Source organism: Gallinula chloropus (genome assembly GCF_964237585.1).
Source record: "Gallinula chloropus genome assembly, chromosome: 4".
NCBI classification, from domain to species: Eukaryota; Metazoa; Chordata; class Aves; order Gruiformes; family Rallidae; genus Gallinula; species Gallinula chloropus.
This window is the reverse complement of record NC_140088.1, coordinates 20,526,552-20,540,255: the sequence shown is the minus strand read 5'-3', so window position 1 is coordinate 20,540,255 and position 13,704 is coordinate 20,526,552. Positions and strand designations below refer to the sequence as shown.

The 13,704-nt window shown below is 42.2% G+C and overlaps 1 protein-coding gene across 1 annotated transcript in view; it reads right to left on the bottom strand.

Annotated features, from left to right (window-relative positions):
• Positions 1 to 13,704, bottom strand: part of LRRC56 (leucine rich repeat containing 56) — a gene marked incomplete at both ends in the record, with an annotated part of 67,727 nt that overhangs the window by 15,312 nt on the left and 38,711 nt on the right. The window lies entirely within an intron of this gene.

The window sequence follows — 13,704 nt, the reverse complement described above, 5'->3', positions numbered from 1 at the left end:
CATCATTTGCCCTACACACATAACCCAAATTAACATATCTGATCTGATTGCACGGTCATCTTTCTCTGTCCTTTCATGGAGTTACCTTGTTTTTTGATTTTGCAGTTGAAAGGAACAGCACTCTTGCCAAATTACATTATTGAATCAGCAGAAACTTACAATCCTTTCCACGGTCTTTTCCTACCTTTGAGGTCTAGCAAAATATAAACAAGGTATCATTTGTATGAACTCCAAACTTTCTGGTTGGAACCCAGAGAAGTGTATCCTGGCCTACCTACCCCACGCATGTGGAACATCCCACTAACACTGCAACGGTGCCATACAAAGCTAATGCAAAACGCAAAAATGGTGGCAAATCAAACTCAGGGCTTAACCACCTCCCACCTTTGAGAACATTAAGTTGCATAAAGCTACTACACAAACAAAACTAAACATATCACCTTATCAAATTCCAAACCTACCAAAAGCTCAGAGCTCTCTACTGTAGCCATGATATCAGATTATCTAAGTAATAAGAAAGTACCAAGCAGGGCAGAACTAAACTCAAGGCCCCATCTGGAGTACTGTGTTCAGGCCTGGGGCCCCCAACACAAGAAGGATGTGGAACTGTTGGAGAGGGTTCAGAGGAGGCCACAAAGATGATTAGAGGGCTGGAGCACCTGCCCTACAAAGAGAGGCTGAGGGAGCTGGGCTTGTTCAGCCTGGAGAAGAGAAGCCTGCGGGGGGACCTCACTGTAGCCTTCCAGTACCTGAAGGGAACGTATAAACAGGAGAGGATTCAACTTTTTAAAAGGGTAGACAATGGCAGGACAAGGGGGAATGGATTAAAACTAAATGAAGGAAGGTTTAGATTAGATATTAGGGGGAAGTTTTTTACAGAGAGAGTGGTGAGGTGCTGGAACAGGCTGCCCAGACAGGTGGTGGACGCCTCGTCCCTGGAAGTGTTCAAGGCCAGGTTGGATGAGGCCCTGGGCAGCCTTGTGTAGATCCAGGCCTGAGGTTGGTGTCCCTGCCTGTGGCAGGGGGCTTGGAGCTCTATGATCCTTGGGGTCCCTTCCAACCCATGCCCTTCTATGATTCTATGAAATACAAGGACAGTTTCAGAGGAGGTAGACACTAGCATGGAGTTCACTGAGTCACAGCAACGGTTGAGGTTGGAAGTGACACCTCAGGTCATCCTGTCCAACCTCCCTGCTCAAGCAAGGCCAGCTGCCCAGGACCACATCTGAACAGCTAAAACATGTCTTAAATAGAGCTTCTTTGACTGAAAAAATGTGTATCAGCTATCTTTTGTAATATATACTGTAATAAATAATATATACTTCAACGCACTGTCCAGGGAAAATTGCAGAAGGTAAAAGAACATGGCTATTAGGTCCCTTCTGACCTTGGAACAAAGTAACTGTTCTTTTCCTCATGTCTTCTCTTTATGGACCACAGGGGGAAAAGAGCAGCTTTGCACTGCCCTCCAAGAACCTCTTGCAGCTCTGATGCAGCTTTGCAGCAAAAGACCCCACAGTCAAACTGCCTGCTTCAGGGGTACTTCACAGCCAGCCGGACCAGGAGGTCCGGAAGGACTGCTTTTACAAGTGGGGATGGGCACTCTCTCATCTGTGTTTCTCCTTGTTTCTCCACCACCTGGACACTTGGGAAGGGCCATGACAGGAGAAAGGAGATTGCATACAGCTGAATAAAGGACGGACACAATGAAAAATATCTCCAGATGCCTCCCTCCTGTGACTTGCCAAATACAGGATTGAATAAGAGTTTCTGGGGTGAAACCTGGGATTTTCATCCCTCTGCCTTCTGGGGCATGGCTCGTCCACAGGTGCCATTCAGACCTAACTCACTTCATCCAGCCCTGCAGGTGCCCCAGGCGCTGGGTGCCTCTGACCATCTCTTCCCTGGATGCTGCAGATTTAGGTAAGCTCACAAAGGATACACCATTCGATGTGGGTATACCACAGTCTGTTTATGTAACATTTTATAACCTTTTAAGTACAAACAATGCCACTGATCTAACGGCCCAAACAAAGCAAGTAAGAAAAATTTCAGTCACCTGACACACTTCTTTCTGCCTAAGGCTACTCCTCCTTACAGGAGAACACCCTCAACTGACACAAACCACAACTCCTCCACTGAGTTTTGTTCATCTAGGCAGCCTGCCTGTACTGTCACAGGATGTCGCTGCCTAGTACAGAGACACAAGCATAAAGCAAGCCACACGCGCACAGAAACTCCCCACATGTGTAAACTATACAGCTCCTTCTCTGAACTTGCTGTAAACTTCCTTTACCTCATCCCTTAGCTATCAGAGCAATGGGGAGCACTTGCCATCATGTCACTGTACCTGCAACAAGATGAGCCCCTGAAAAGACAGAAGTTTGTCACATTTCTTTCCAAGTACTCATTCAGATTTGCCTGGTCTGAAGGATCATAATGTCCCCTTGTGTCATCACATCCCCAGCCTAGCAGAAGATCTTCCAGAGACTATTTACATTGTGCATATTTTATAAATACAGCAAACACCAGTTCTAAGGCTTCTTTAGGGAACAGATGCCTCCCAAAGTAATATTTACAGAAATTTATTATTAGATTTGCAAGCTGTGTGCCTATAATAAGAAAAAAAAATTAAATTACAAAAGCAGAACCTACCATCAACCAAGGCCAACGCATCCATAAACACAAATATGGCATTAGGAGTAATGTGAAGGAATTACATTGCTCATTTCATGACCCACTTCAAGCACTGGTGAGTTTTTCAAATCTCCGGCTAATTTTGTTGCAGAATTTTCTTTTCTGTCAACCACTGAACAGTCACTTTCATTTTTGTATTGTTGAAACAAGTGTTTCTGATAGACACTCTGTTTATTAGGTCAGCAAAACCAAAGACAATCCTAACCTGATTACTTTACATGCTGTAAGGTATGATTAATGATTTTTTATTTTTTCATCTTGTACTTCCTACCTGGAGGTCTTTTGCCACAGAAGGAGCTTTTGATTTTATGCTTGTTCCTAAAGTTTCTCTGCCAATATAAAGGGTGCCAAACCAAAGCAATGGATTACTTCCCATGTAGCTTTTACACAAGGCTGCAAGAAGACAGCTATCCCCTCTGCTGCTAAACCCCTGATCACTTCATGCATGTTGAAGAAGCAGTCCCCTGCTCCTACTTGGAGGTCAAAGGGTCCCAGAGTTAAATCACGTTTTCCTCCGTGTGTTACGCTTGTCAGTTCCAGTGCTGGCTGTGGCTAAACCTGGTGCACACAAACAGGGTCAGTCCCCACTCACGCCATCCGTTAAGTCACGCACAGCACGTATCCGCTATGAATTATTAGCTAATGAATCTTCAAGAATTCTCCTACTGCAGATACCATCTGAAGACAACACTAATTTAAATGACTTCTTAAACCTACTTACCTTACAGTCACAATTTCCTCTGCCAACTATACAGTCTGAAATCTACTGCATTTTCATTCATGGGTTGCAGTTCTGGCTCTCCTATAGCTACCTTTGGCACAAATCAGGAGTAGCTAGCATGTTTAAGGTTAATACTAATCAAAGTTTGTTAGTATTCCAGACAAAAGAATTAGATTGTATAAACTCTGTCCTGGGTACTTGTAAAAGGCAGAAAGGCTGCATGTTTGCAATGCAACCCATTGTTTGACAATAGTGTCTCATTAATAAATACTTATGTAGATACTTCAGAAAAGAAGAAAACATGGAAGCTAGAAGGAACGTGTTTCTTATATGGCTGAAGCTGGTTGTCCCAAGCTAACCTTTAACCTGTGAAACAAGACACTAAGAAAGCATGAACTTCCTCACGCTTAGTGTTTAGTGTCACTTGGCCCACATTTGCTCTCCATACTCCATTTCAGGAAAGGGAGCTAGCAAGCCAAGGTAGGTATCCTCATCCCCCACTCCCCAAGAAGAGCACTTCAGTCCTTATACAGAGCAAGTGACTGCTGTCCCTCCTTCCCTGCTACCTCAGACAGACAGCAGTGAGAAATAGAGGCATAGGACTTTTTCCTCCACCCAGCACAAACTGCAGAACTCTGCTACAAGTTAAAGCCAGGACCAAAGTTCCCTTTCCTCTATCTATCCAGGGTCACGCTAGCTGCTGCAGGAGCCTAAATAATGGGTCATGCAGTCACATTTTGTCCCTGCAGACTTTCACTCCTACATCTGTAACGAGTCATCTCCAGTCAGAGATGTTATCACAGCAAAGTACATCTGCAAATATTTTATTCGGTAACTAATGAACTAATCTTTGGAAGCTGAGTGAATCACACTGCAGCATCAGAGAAAACTCTCTCATTAATTACTATGCAGATAATTGCCCTCAAGAGCATGGCTGCTGTAAGGTGAAACAGCAATGTAACTCAGAGCAAGCTGCTCCTGACGACCACATGCACCCGCGTTCCTGAAGATACTTCTGAAATATTGCCATGTGAGAAGAGAACTTCAGAGCTTGCAAGAGATGGGAGTACCTCCAGCTCTACTGCATCTGGCACCTCCACCTTGGAGGAGGTCAGAGCAAAGTGAGGAGCTGTGTGAGCACGCGTGACTTCCATGTGCACACAGGTATGTTCTCACTCATGTTAAGTGCAGAGGGTCAGATCAGCCCAAACTGGGGAGATGCATCTTGCAACTTTTTAACAAGAAACAGAATTAATGGGAATCTGAACTCTGATAAGAATTTACAATGATAAACTATTTTAATATAACAATAAACTCTTAATAACAATTTACCAGTGTAGGAGGAGAGAAAATCCACGATAATTATACACATAGTGTAACAGAACACAGCCCCCCAAATGGTCATTGTCCGAGAATAAAATTAATGAGACACTCGTCAGAAACCAAAACTGTACTGTACTAGGCACGATATAAACACAGAGGAAATGACAGCATGTATTCCAAAACCACAGCAGAGAATATGACTGAGAAGTTTGGACATCCGAAACAGGAAAATGAGGAGACATTGAAAAGTGGGTGGCCGTTGGTTGGATGATGCAGCACAGGAGCATCCCGGTGATGTGCAAAGAACAAAGAGCACATAGAAGGAACCAGAGGACGCTGTAGAGGAAACGCAGCTCCTGTTAATGTACACAACAGATAATTCCAGTGGATGAGTGTCCTGTTCCAAGTGAGGTGGAAGCTGTGCACTTTACAGAAGAGGCCAGGAATTAATAAGCAAAGCAATTACATATGCTGCTCACTTCTGCTATGGTTCATGCAGGTCAGGTTTGAGGCAGACAGAGTATGGGGTGGGAGTGCTTATATCATGTCTCAGTGTGATAAACAGAGGATTAAAGCCTCTGAGGTTGCCAAACCAGTGTCTTCAAGAGTATTTACTACACACACCCCTATGCACCTGCCTGCAGAGCACAAGCTGAATACCAAATTGTGTTTTTAGTATCAAAAAGTGCCAAGAAACCAAGACAGACTTCCCTAGTTTCACTGTGAACTTGCATTTATAATTGTTTGGGAAAAAAAATTAATAAACTGAAGGGTTTGAAACCTGGCTTCCCACTATTTCCAGATACTTCTGCATCAAATAGCTCTGCGTTTCTGTGAGGGTCTTGGCAACAACCGCCCCACCTGTGCATGACAGTTTAGGATTTTTTTCCCATGAAATTTGATGCTCGCATCTTGTCATCACTCCCCCAGACTGGGGGGACAGCACAGGGGCAAGGAACAGCTTGGCTGACAACACCTAATAACAAGTTTGAGAAATAATAATGTGTTCTTCCATTAATTCAACATCCTTGTTCTTCAGGGATTGATTTGCTCCAGCCAAAATTTTACTGGATGGAGACCAGGCGCAGAGAGCCAAATCCTGCTCTTGGTTTCACCACAATAAATCTTGAATAGTTCCACTGAGCTCAAGCTACCCGGCAAACACTTACAAAAGCACAACCCTGAACACATTTGTCAGCTTGAAAACCATAGTTTCTCTTGGAAGCTGGTTTCAAATAATTCACCTAGAAATAAACCACTAAATCCACTGAACTTGAACACAGTATCTCAAAGCACCAGGGCATCTGTTGAATAAATCTTCAGTAGCTAAACATCTAAAATACCCATTGATGCCAATATTATTTATTTCCAATGATTGCTCTGAAAACCAAAGCACAAATCAGAGAGATTTAGATTTTAAAACTGTGACCAAACTACAGTGTTACAAAATGAAAAAAAAAAAAAAACCCAAATAATCTTGTCTCTGATCTACAGAAATCAAGTCGAATTTATCAAACCACACTGTGATAACAATGATCCAGTCCATATGTCAGTGCACAATGGTTTGGTTGTACAGATAATTCTGACATCAGAAGCAAAAACTTTTCAGGCATGAATGTATTTAAATCAGTAACATATGTTCTAATAGGGAGCTTACATAATAGTTTCATTGTACTCTCAAATAGCTGTAAAGTATTCGAATTGTAAAACTGATTGCATGCATGTGTGGCTCGCGCTTCATCAAACCCACGACACAGCCCCAACTCTGCAAGCAGCGCTGAGGCCACGTCCTTCTGTCCCTGCGGTGTCCTTCTGTCCCTGCGGTGTCCTTCCGCAGCTGGACAAGTATCCAAGTACTAACGCAAAGACCCAACTTGCTTTGCAGCATCGCAGCCTTGGCTGGTTTTGTACTTGTGCTTCCAAATTCAAGTAGCCATACGCTGCAGAGCATTGGCTTGGGTCTGATCTGTCTCGCACCTCTCACAGCCACAGCACGCAAGAGTTGCCTTCAGCGTCTTGTGTTCCTTTACACCACTGCCCAAGGTGTAAGATAGGAAGGATCATGTGCCACCTTTTGCTGCCAGAAGCCTGCTTTTAGGCTGAAATGCCATGAAAATGTAGCACCTAATATTCCAGCCTCATTCTTCCTTCTGAAGCGTGCAGCTTTTTCACACTAAGGGCTCAGAACCCTGTTGAGGTATGTTGTTGGAGACTTCAAAAACTAAGCAAAGAGAGACTTTGGTAGACAATTCTCAACTCATCAGAGGAAAGCAATTGTGTTTTAGGCTAAACAGAAAGCATGGATCTACCAAAGATCTTTTAAAATAACAACCATGTCTATTAAATTGTTTTCATAACTCCCTTTTACATGCAAACAGTGAATTTCTGTGTAAATGAAGTTACTCTTTGCAGTATTTCTGCTGTCCCATCTTTTTGAGGGATCCTTTGCATGAACAAGCACCTGTTTTCCAAATGGGTTGCAGTGCTGATGCCACTGGCAATATTTCTCCCAAGAAAAGGATTTCAGTATTTCATTTCAGGTTTGTGGTTGTTTCTTTGGGGTTTTTAGGGTTTTTTTTTTGTTGGGTTTTTTTGTTTGTTTGGGTTTTTGTTGTTGTTGTTGCTTGCTTTTGAGTTGCAAATTTGGAAAGGTGCAAAATTTTTACCTGTGGAACTCTGCTGCACACAGCAAAATGGATCTCTGGGGAGGAAATGCAACCTCCAGTGCTGCGCAAGGGGGAAAACAGGGAGACCATTCCGGGTTTCAAACTTCATCCAGCTCATGACTCTGCCTTCTCATCTTTGTTATGCCAAAGTGAAAGCAAGCTGCTGCAGCTTTCATGGACTTGCTAAACCAAATTTTGATCATCAATGAATCACATGCTCATGGCCAACACTTTCTCTAAAGCAAAAGCCTGCAAACAAGGACAGGAGAAGGAGACTACCTGGCTGCTGCAGTCAAAACTGCAAACCATTCAAGACAGTTTGGTTGTTGCCCAGAACTGGAACCAGAGACCATGTTGGTGGTCCTAGTAGAGTACTTGAGCTCTGCCATGGACGTGTCTGTGACCAATGCAGAGACACTGCATAAAAATCCTTGTTCCTCTAACATCAGTGCCTAAGCTCCCCCTGTGTTCAGTGGGGTCAAGAGTGCTGGTGGGCAAGGGTGGCATCTGGAGATGGCATGACAACAGAGGAAGATACCAACTCCAGTGAGATACAGCTCTGGGCCATTCCTGGCTTACAACATTTCCACTCATCATTGTTGCTTCTCATTGCCTAGCTGAGCTCGCTGTGGCAACCACAACACTGCACTAAACACTATGCTACTTGCAAGCACTTTATTTCCTACGTCAGATTATACCTCACTTAAACCCAAAGTGCTTGCTGAGGCCAAGAGGACAGGTATTTGTAAATGAAACTGAGTGCCGATAAACATGTTTCTGTAACTAGCAATAATCATGCTTAAGCTAATCCAGATGCTTACTTCTGATAAGTTAATACACATGAAATGTAGCTTTTTTAGTTGCTGTCAAAAAATCCTAGAGCAGAATAATGGGCTTGATCGATGTTGATGCGGTCAGGAAGAACAATTCCCTCACACACGAATACACAGCATGTGTGGGAAGGATAATGTAATTTTGTGTTAATTTCCTTTTGATCATTAGAACAGCTTGTCAGCTTAGTTACTGTTAGTGTTTTAACAATGGAAGATGGGTTGCACTAACTCAGCTCCCACAGTTTGGAAGGAGTAGGGGTTGTCAAAGTGTTGTTCTGTGGGCCAAGACCTGCCCTCGATCCTCTTCCTTTTTTCCACCCTACTCCAACTTCCACCCTTGGCCAGAAGCTGGGCCCCAGAGATGCTGTAGAAATGCAACAGGCCGCACTGCATCTCACTGCACACATTATGCCTTCCACAAGAGCAAGTGAGTTTTCAAACAGGATAAAGTCGAGACATGCAGTAAATAAAACTCCCACACCCACCTATCTGTTGCCCCTCAGTTTAGCCCCAGAGCTACTGACAGTTCCTACAGCTTTGGCAATCGTTCATTCTCATTGTTGAAAGTTTACATATAGAAAAAAGTTAGGGATAAAGGAATTGTGGTTACGGAATGAGTTATTTACATTGAAGGAATGAATCCCACAGTGCTTTAAAATTTCCTTGCATGAATAACTTTTCAGTCTCCTGCATGTTGTGTGCCTGCTGCGTTCCACGTCTGAGCTTCCGCAGAGTAAGACAACTTTGATTTACTATAGATCTCATCCTGCAAAATCAACACTTGAAAGTTTTAATGCTGCAAGGTAGGCAGAAAGAATATCCCGTAAAACATCCAAATCATCTGACAGATTCAGTGGTGTTAAGTCACACAGTAGCCCCCCTCAGCCCTTTTTTCTGTATAGAAGAAAAAAATTGAATTCTAGACAGAGCTAAAGAATTTGATCAGCTGCGAAGTGCTCTTCAACTTTTGTCACTGTTATGGCTGTAGAGTTTCCACTAGAAAAAAACCCACCAGCTTGAGATACTGCAGAAACTGCTCAATATGAAAACCTAGAGAGAAAATGTAATTTAAGCAATTTAGTCTGAGTGTACAGTGGCAGGAATGCAGGTTCTCCAGATTCTTTAGATCTGGCACATCCATGTGACACTAATGATTTTCTCCTGTGGCTGATGTTCATTGCTTCGTTGTGCCTTATCCTTTCCTTTTTTATCTGTGCATATATTCAATAAGAAAACAGAAAAATACAGAAGCTTGCAAGGAACAGATATGGGTACAAGTTGGGCCTGTGAATGGCTGGCAAATTCCAGTTGATTTCCTCAGTATTTTTTCTCTGTCATGGTTTAACCCAGCTGGCAGCTAAGACAACCACACAGCCATTCACTCGCCTCCCCATCCAGTGGGATGGGGGACAGAATAGGAAAGAAAAAGATAAAACTTGTGAGTTGAGCTACAGCCAGTTTAACATGACAGAAAAGGAAGAAATAATAACAAGAACACACCACCACCACAAGTTTTGCACAGCACAACTGCTCACCACCCAGAGCCAATGCTGAGTTGGTTCCCCAGCCATGCCACCTCTCAGCCAACCCCTGTTTGCGTCACCTGTCCTGACTGTGTCCCATCCCAGTTTCTTGGGCATCCCCTGCCTTCTTGTTGGCAGTGCAGCGTGAGAAGCTGAAAAGCCCTTGACTGCTCAGCCAATACTAAAACCATCAGTGTGTTATCAACATTAATGGCAGGACAAGGGGGAATGGATTAAAACTAAAGGAAGGAAGGTTTAGATTAGATAGTAGGGGGAAATTTTTACAGAGAGAGTGGTGAGGTGCTGGAACAGGCTGCCCAGAGAGGTGGTGGATCCCCCGTCCCTGGAAGTGTTCAAGTGTTCAAGGAGAACCTTGAGGGACCTCAGAGTCCATCAACCTGACTACTGAGGCAGATGAGTCCTCCTAGACCTTACAGATTTTCATACTGAGGGTGTTACTGCAGTAATAGACAGAACCTCAGAATTTATTTCACAGTACACCAATAGACATCCCAAGCGTGGCTTGCCAACTGGATGCATAGGATCCACACCCTGGCCTTGACTACTTTCAAACAAATTCCCACTCCAGGCAGATCTAGCAGTAGATGTTGTAATATGTCATGGAGATGAGTCTTACAGTAGGAGTGCAAACCCTCACAAAGGCTCTCAGCTGCCAGAGATGCCACTGATCAGCTTCACTGACTGAAAAACTTCATCAATGTTAGTCCTGTATAAATAATTTCAGAGGAGCTCACAGAAAGTTCTCCCACCCATCTTGACCTAGCTTTAGAGACATCAGTAGTTGCCACCCACAAGTAACAGTTATTCTAGAATAACAAGAATAATATGGCTCCATTGCAGGAATAGCTAATGGCAATGGTTCCTTTACAGGCTACCAACACTCTCACCAAAACAGTACACAGACTTTGTACAAGGGAAACACAGACCACACAGACTTCCAATCACTTTATGGGTTGGGATAAAACCCTTCATTTGCTATGATGTACAGGGATCTTGAGAAAAACAATTCTATTAACTTAAACTGGCAGGCTTTTGGCTGTGAGGTAAGGGAAAATATTCCTCAAAACAGCTGCAGAAGAATCACGTAATCCATTATCTGCCACATCAAAGGTGGACAAACACCATGAATTTCAGCGGCTCTGTATCTCTCCAGTGAAAAGACAGGTTTTCAAATTGTCATACCTACCAATTGTTACATAAACTAAGTCAAATACATCATACAAACAATCTGGTGTCACTTAAGTAGGCAGGAAACTAAATGACTCTTTCACAAGACACAAATATACAGACATGCAGTTTTCTTCTGAGCTGTGTTGAGACTAATGTTACTTCAGCACCATGAAGTTAGCTTGGGAAAACACAAGGAAGAAAACCTCACTGAAGATGTCTATGAGTGGTATTTAACATTAAGGAGTGTATAAGGTAGAGAGAGATGACTCTCCCTAATGATAGTGCTTTGTGAGTTTAAAAGTAAATACTGGTTAACTGAAACCTTTAAATAAATTAAAAAAAAAATCTTGAAAACAACCCCCCAGATTCGCTCAGAGAAAAGACCTGCATTTTCACCTTAAAATAGTGGGAAGACCCATTGCATATTGCAGATTAGAGCAAATATTTAAAATACACAAAATCTGCTTCTCACATAGATGAACTTTGCAGAAGGTCCTTTCAACAGTGGTGGCTATACAGTTTAAACAAATAAGAGCAACAAAATAAGACTCATTATACAAATAAGCACATTTTCAAATATTTTAAAAATTACCCACTATGATTTAGCAACCATATTTTAATATTTTTTTCTCATAACGAATAAAGTTTTTGCTACTGATCCTTACTATTTCTAGAGTCAAAATTTAATTGTGGAAATAAAACTTTCTTCTTTAATTTAAGAAATTCCTATGGAACAAACATTAGGGTTTAAAACAGTCTGTCTTGGGATACTGAGAGAAGAAATTGAAAAAAAGGCCTGTGGGACCTTAATAGGTCTAATTGTTATAACTTTATATAAGGGCAAGACAAACAAAACAAAAATAAGAGTAAAAAAAATCTCAGTAAGTTCTTGCCTATGGTGAGATGAAGCAGTAGAAAGTGGTGTGAGGCTGGTGAAGTTCAAACCAGGAGATGTCACAAAGGGTCTTTCAAACATACAACACCTCATAAAACTTCTGTTATCAACAGTTCTATAGCAGGTTCTATTACCAGACCTTTGCGTTCAGGTTTTCACCTCCATGAGAAGAGTATGTGGTGCAGCTTAAAATACATGGTAAAGAGCGTGCACGCATTATTCCTGCTGATGGAATCGCAAACTTCACCTCCTAAATCACGAAGGCATTTCTGTATTTCTTTTTGCAGGTATTGATCTACCCCCGAGAGACCTGACACACCCTGCAAGGATCTCAGAAGGATAAAACTTTGCCAAACAGAAAATGAGAAATATATCTAGAGAAAAGAAGTGTGCATCTATTTTAGGGGAAAAATAGCAACAGGCTCTTTGTGTGCAGTAATGTGTCCACATAAAACAAGCACAACTAAATCAATTTCTGCATGGAGAATATTTTATAGAAATTAGATTACAAAAACTGACCTTACACTGAAAATCTATTTATTTATTCATTGCTTATTCATATTGTCTAGCACTTATCAAATGATGAATACAACCATATAGCTTAATTTCCCCATCAAACCCAAATCCCTCCCTTTTTAAAAAAACCCATCACTTACCTTGCATTTCAAAACCATAATTTCCCACTGAATATAATTAATTTCAATAAAAAACCCAAACAAGTTGCAGACAAAGCAATTCTTTTGTAGGAGAGAATCAAACCAACTTACAAACCTATTAAGCTAATGGTAAAATTATTTTCCTACCTCTTTCCATGAAGACAACCCTTCCACAGCTGGATAGCGCTGCCAGCGATGGGCTAATTACTACTGCTTCCCAGCCCAGTTCTTTGGCTTTTCTCAGATGATGATTATAGCCATTCTTTCTCATCACTCATGAAAATGAGCATTTAGGTGTAAATTTTCCTAAGTGATCCCTGACACTGACAGCTGAAACAGAGCTGCTGCAAACCCTAATAGCCAGGCATGTAAGTACTTATTTGCTGGCAGAAATCAGCTAGTTATTACCAACGTTTTTATTTATCATATTATGGTAGCCATCCAGAGCGTGCAAGTGAGATCATGATCCCATTAAGCAAAGCCCTGTAGATAATTCATCCAGAGGACTGTATCTGCCCCAGAGTAATATGCAAAATAAACAACTGAGATGATTGAAAACATGACGAATTTCTACAGCTAACCCAGGATGCTGTAGAAACAACAGCTATCCCAGGAACTGAGTCATATTTTTGAAGCCCCGGTCCAGTGACTCAGCCACAAAACTTAGTCTGACTACATCCTAGTCAGCCATAAAATCCCTTATCACTGCCATTGCTATCTTCAGCTGGTTCAAATAATAAAGCTGCCCCTGTAATCCCAGAGATTGGAATCAGGTGGCCTTGTGGACCCCTAAAAGGTTCCTCCTTCACTAAAAGCGCTTGGTGCATCTTAAGTAACTACTACTTGTAAGCAAACAGTATTTGTAAGACCAAAGCTTATACAGAATTTTATACGTTCCCTTTGGAAATGAAAAACCCTTTTATCTGTGTGTTTTCTTGAAGGACAGGAAGAGAGAAATAGTGTACAGAGGGTGAGAGCCAGAGATGTGGCTTTTGCACTTGTTTCTGGTCACTGACATTAATAAAGTAAGGGCTAGATTCTTTCCATGGGATCAAACAGTCTACCCTCAAATGCCACAGACGGAAGGCACGGTGCCTCTATTCTCAGAGAGTAATCTTAGGAGATTCAACAAGGGCAAGTGTAGAATCCTGCAGCTAGGAAGAAATAACCCCAAGCACCAGTACAGGTTAGGGGCTGAC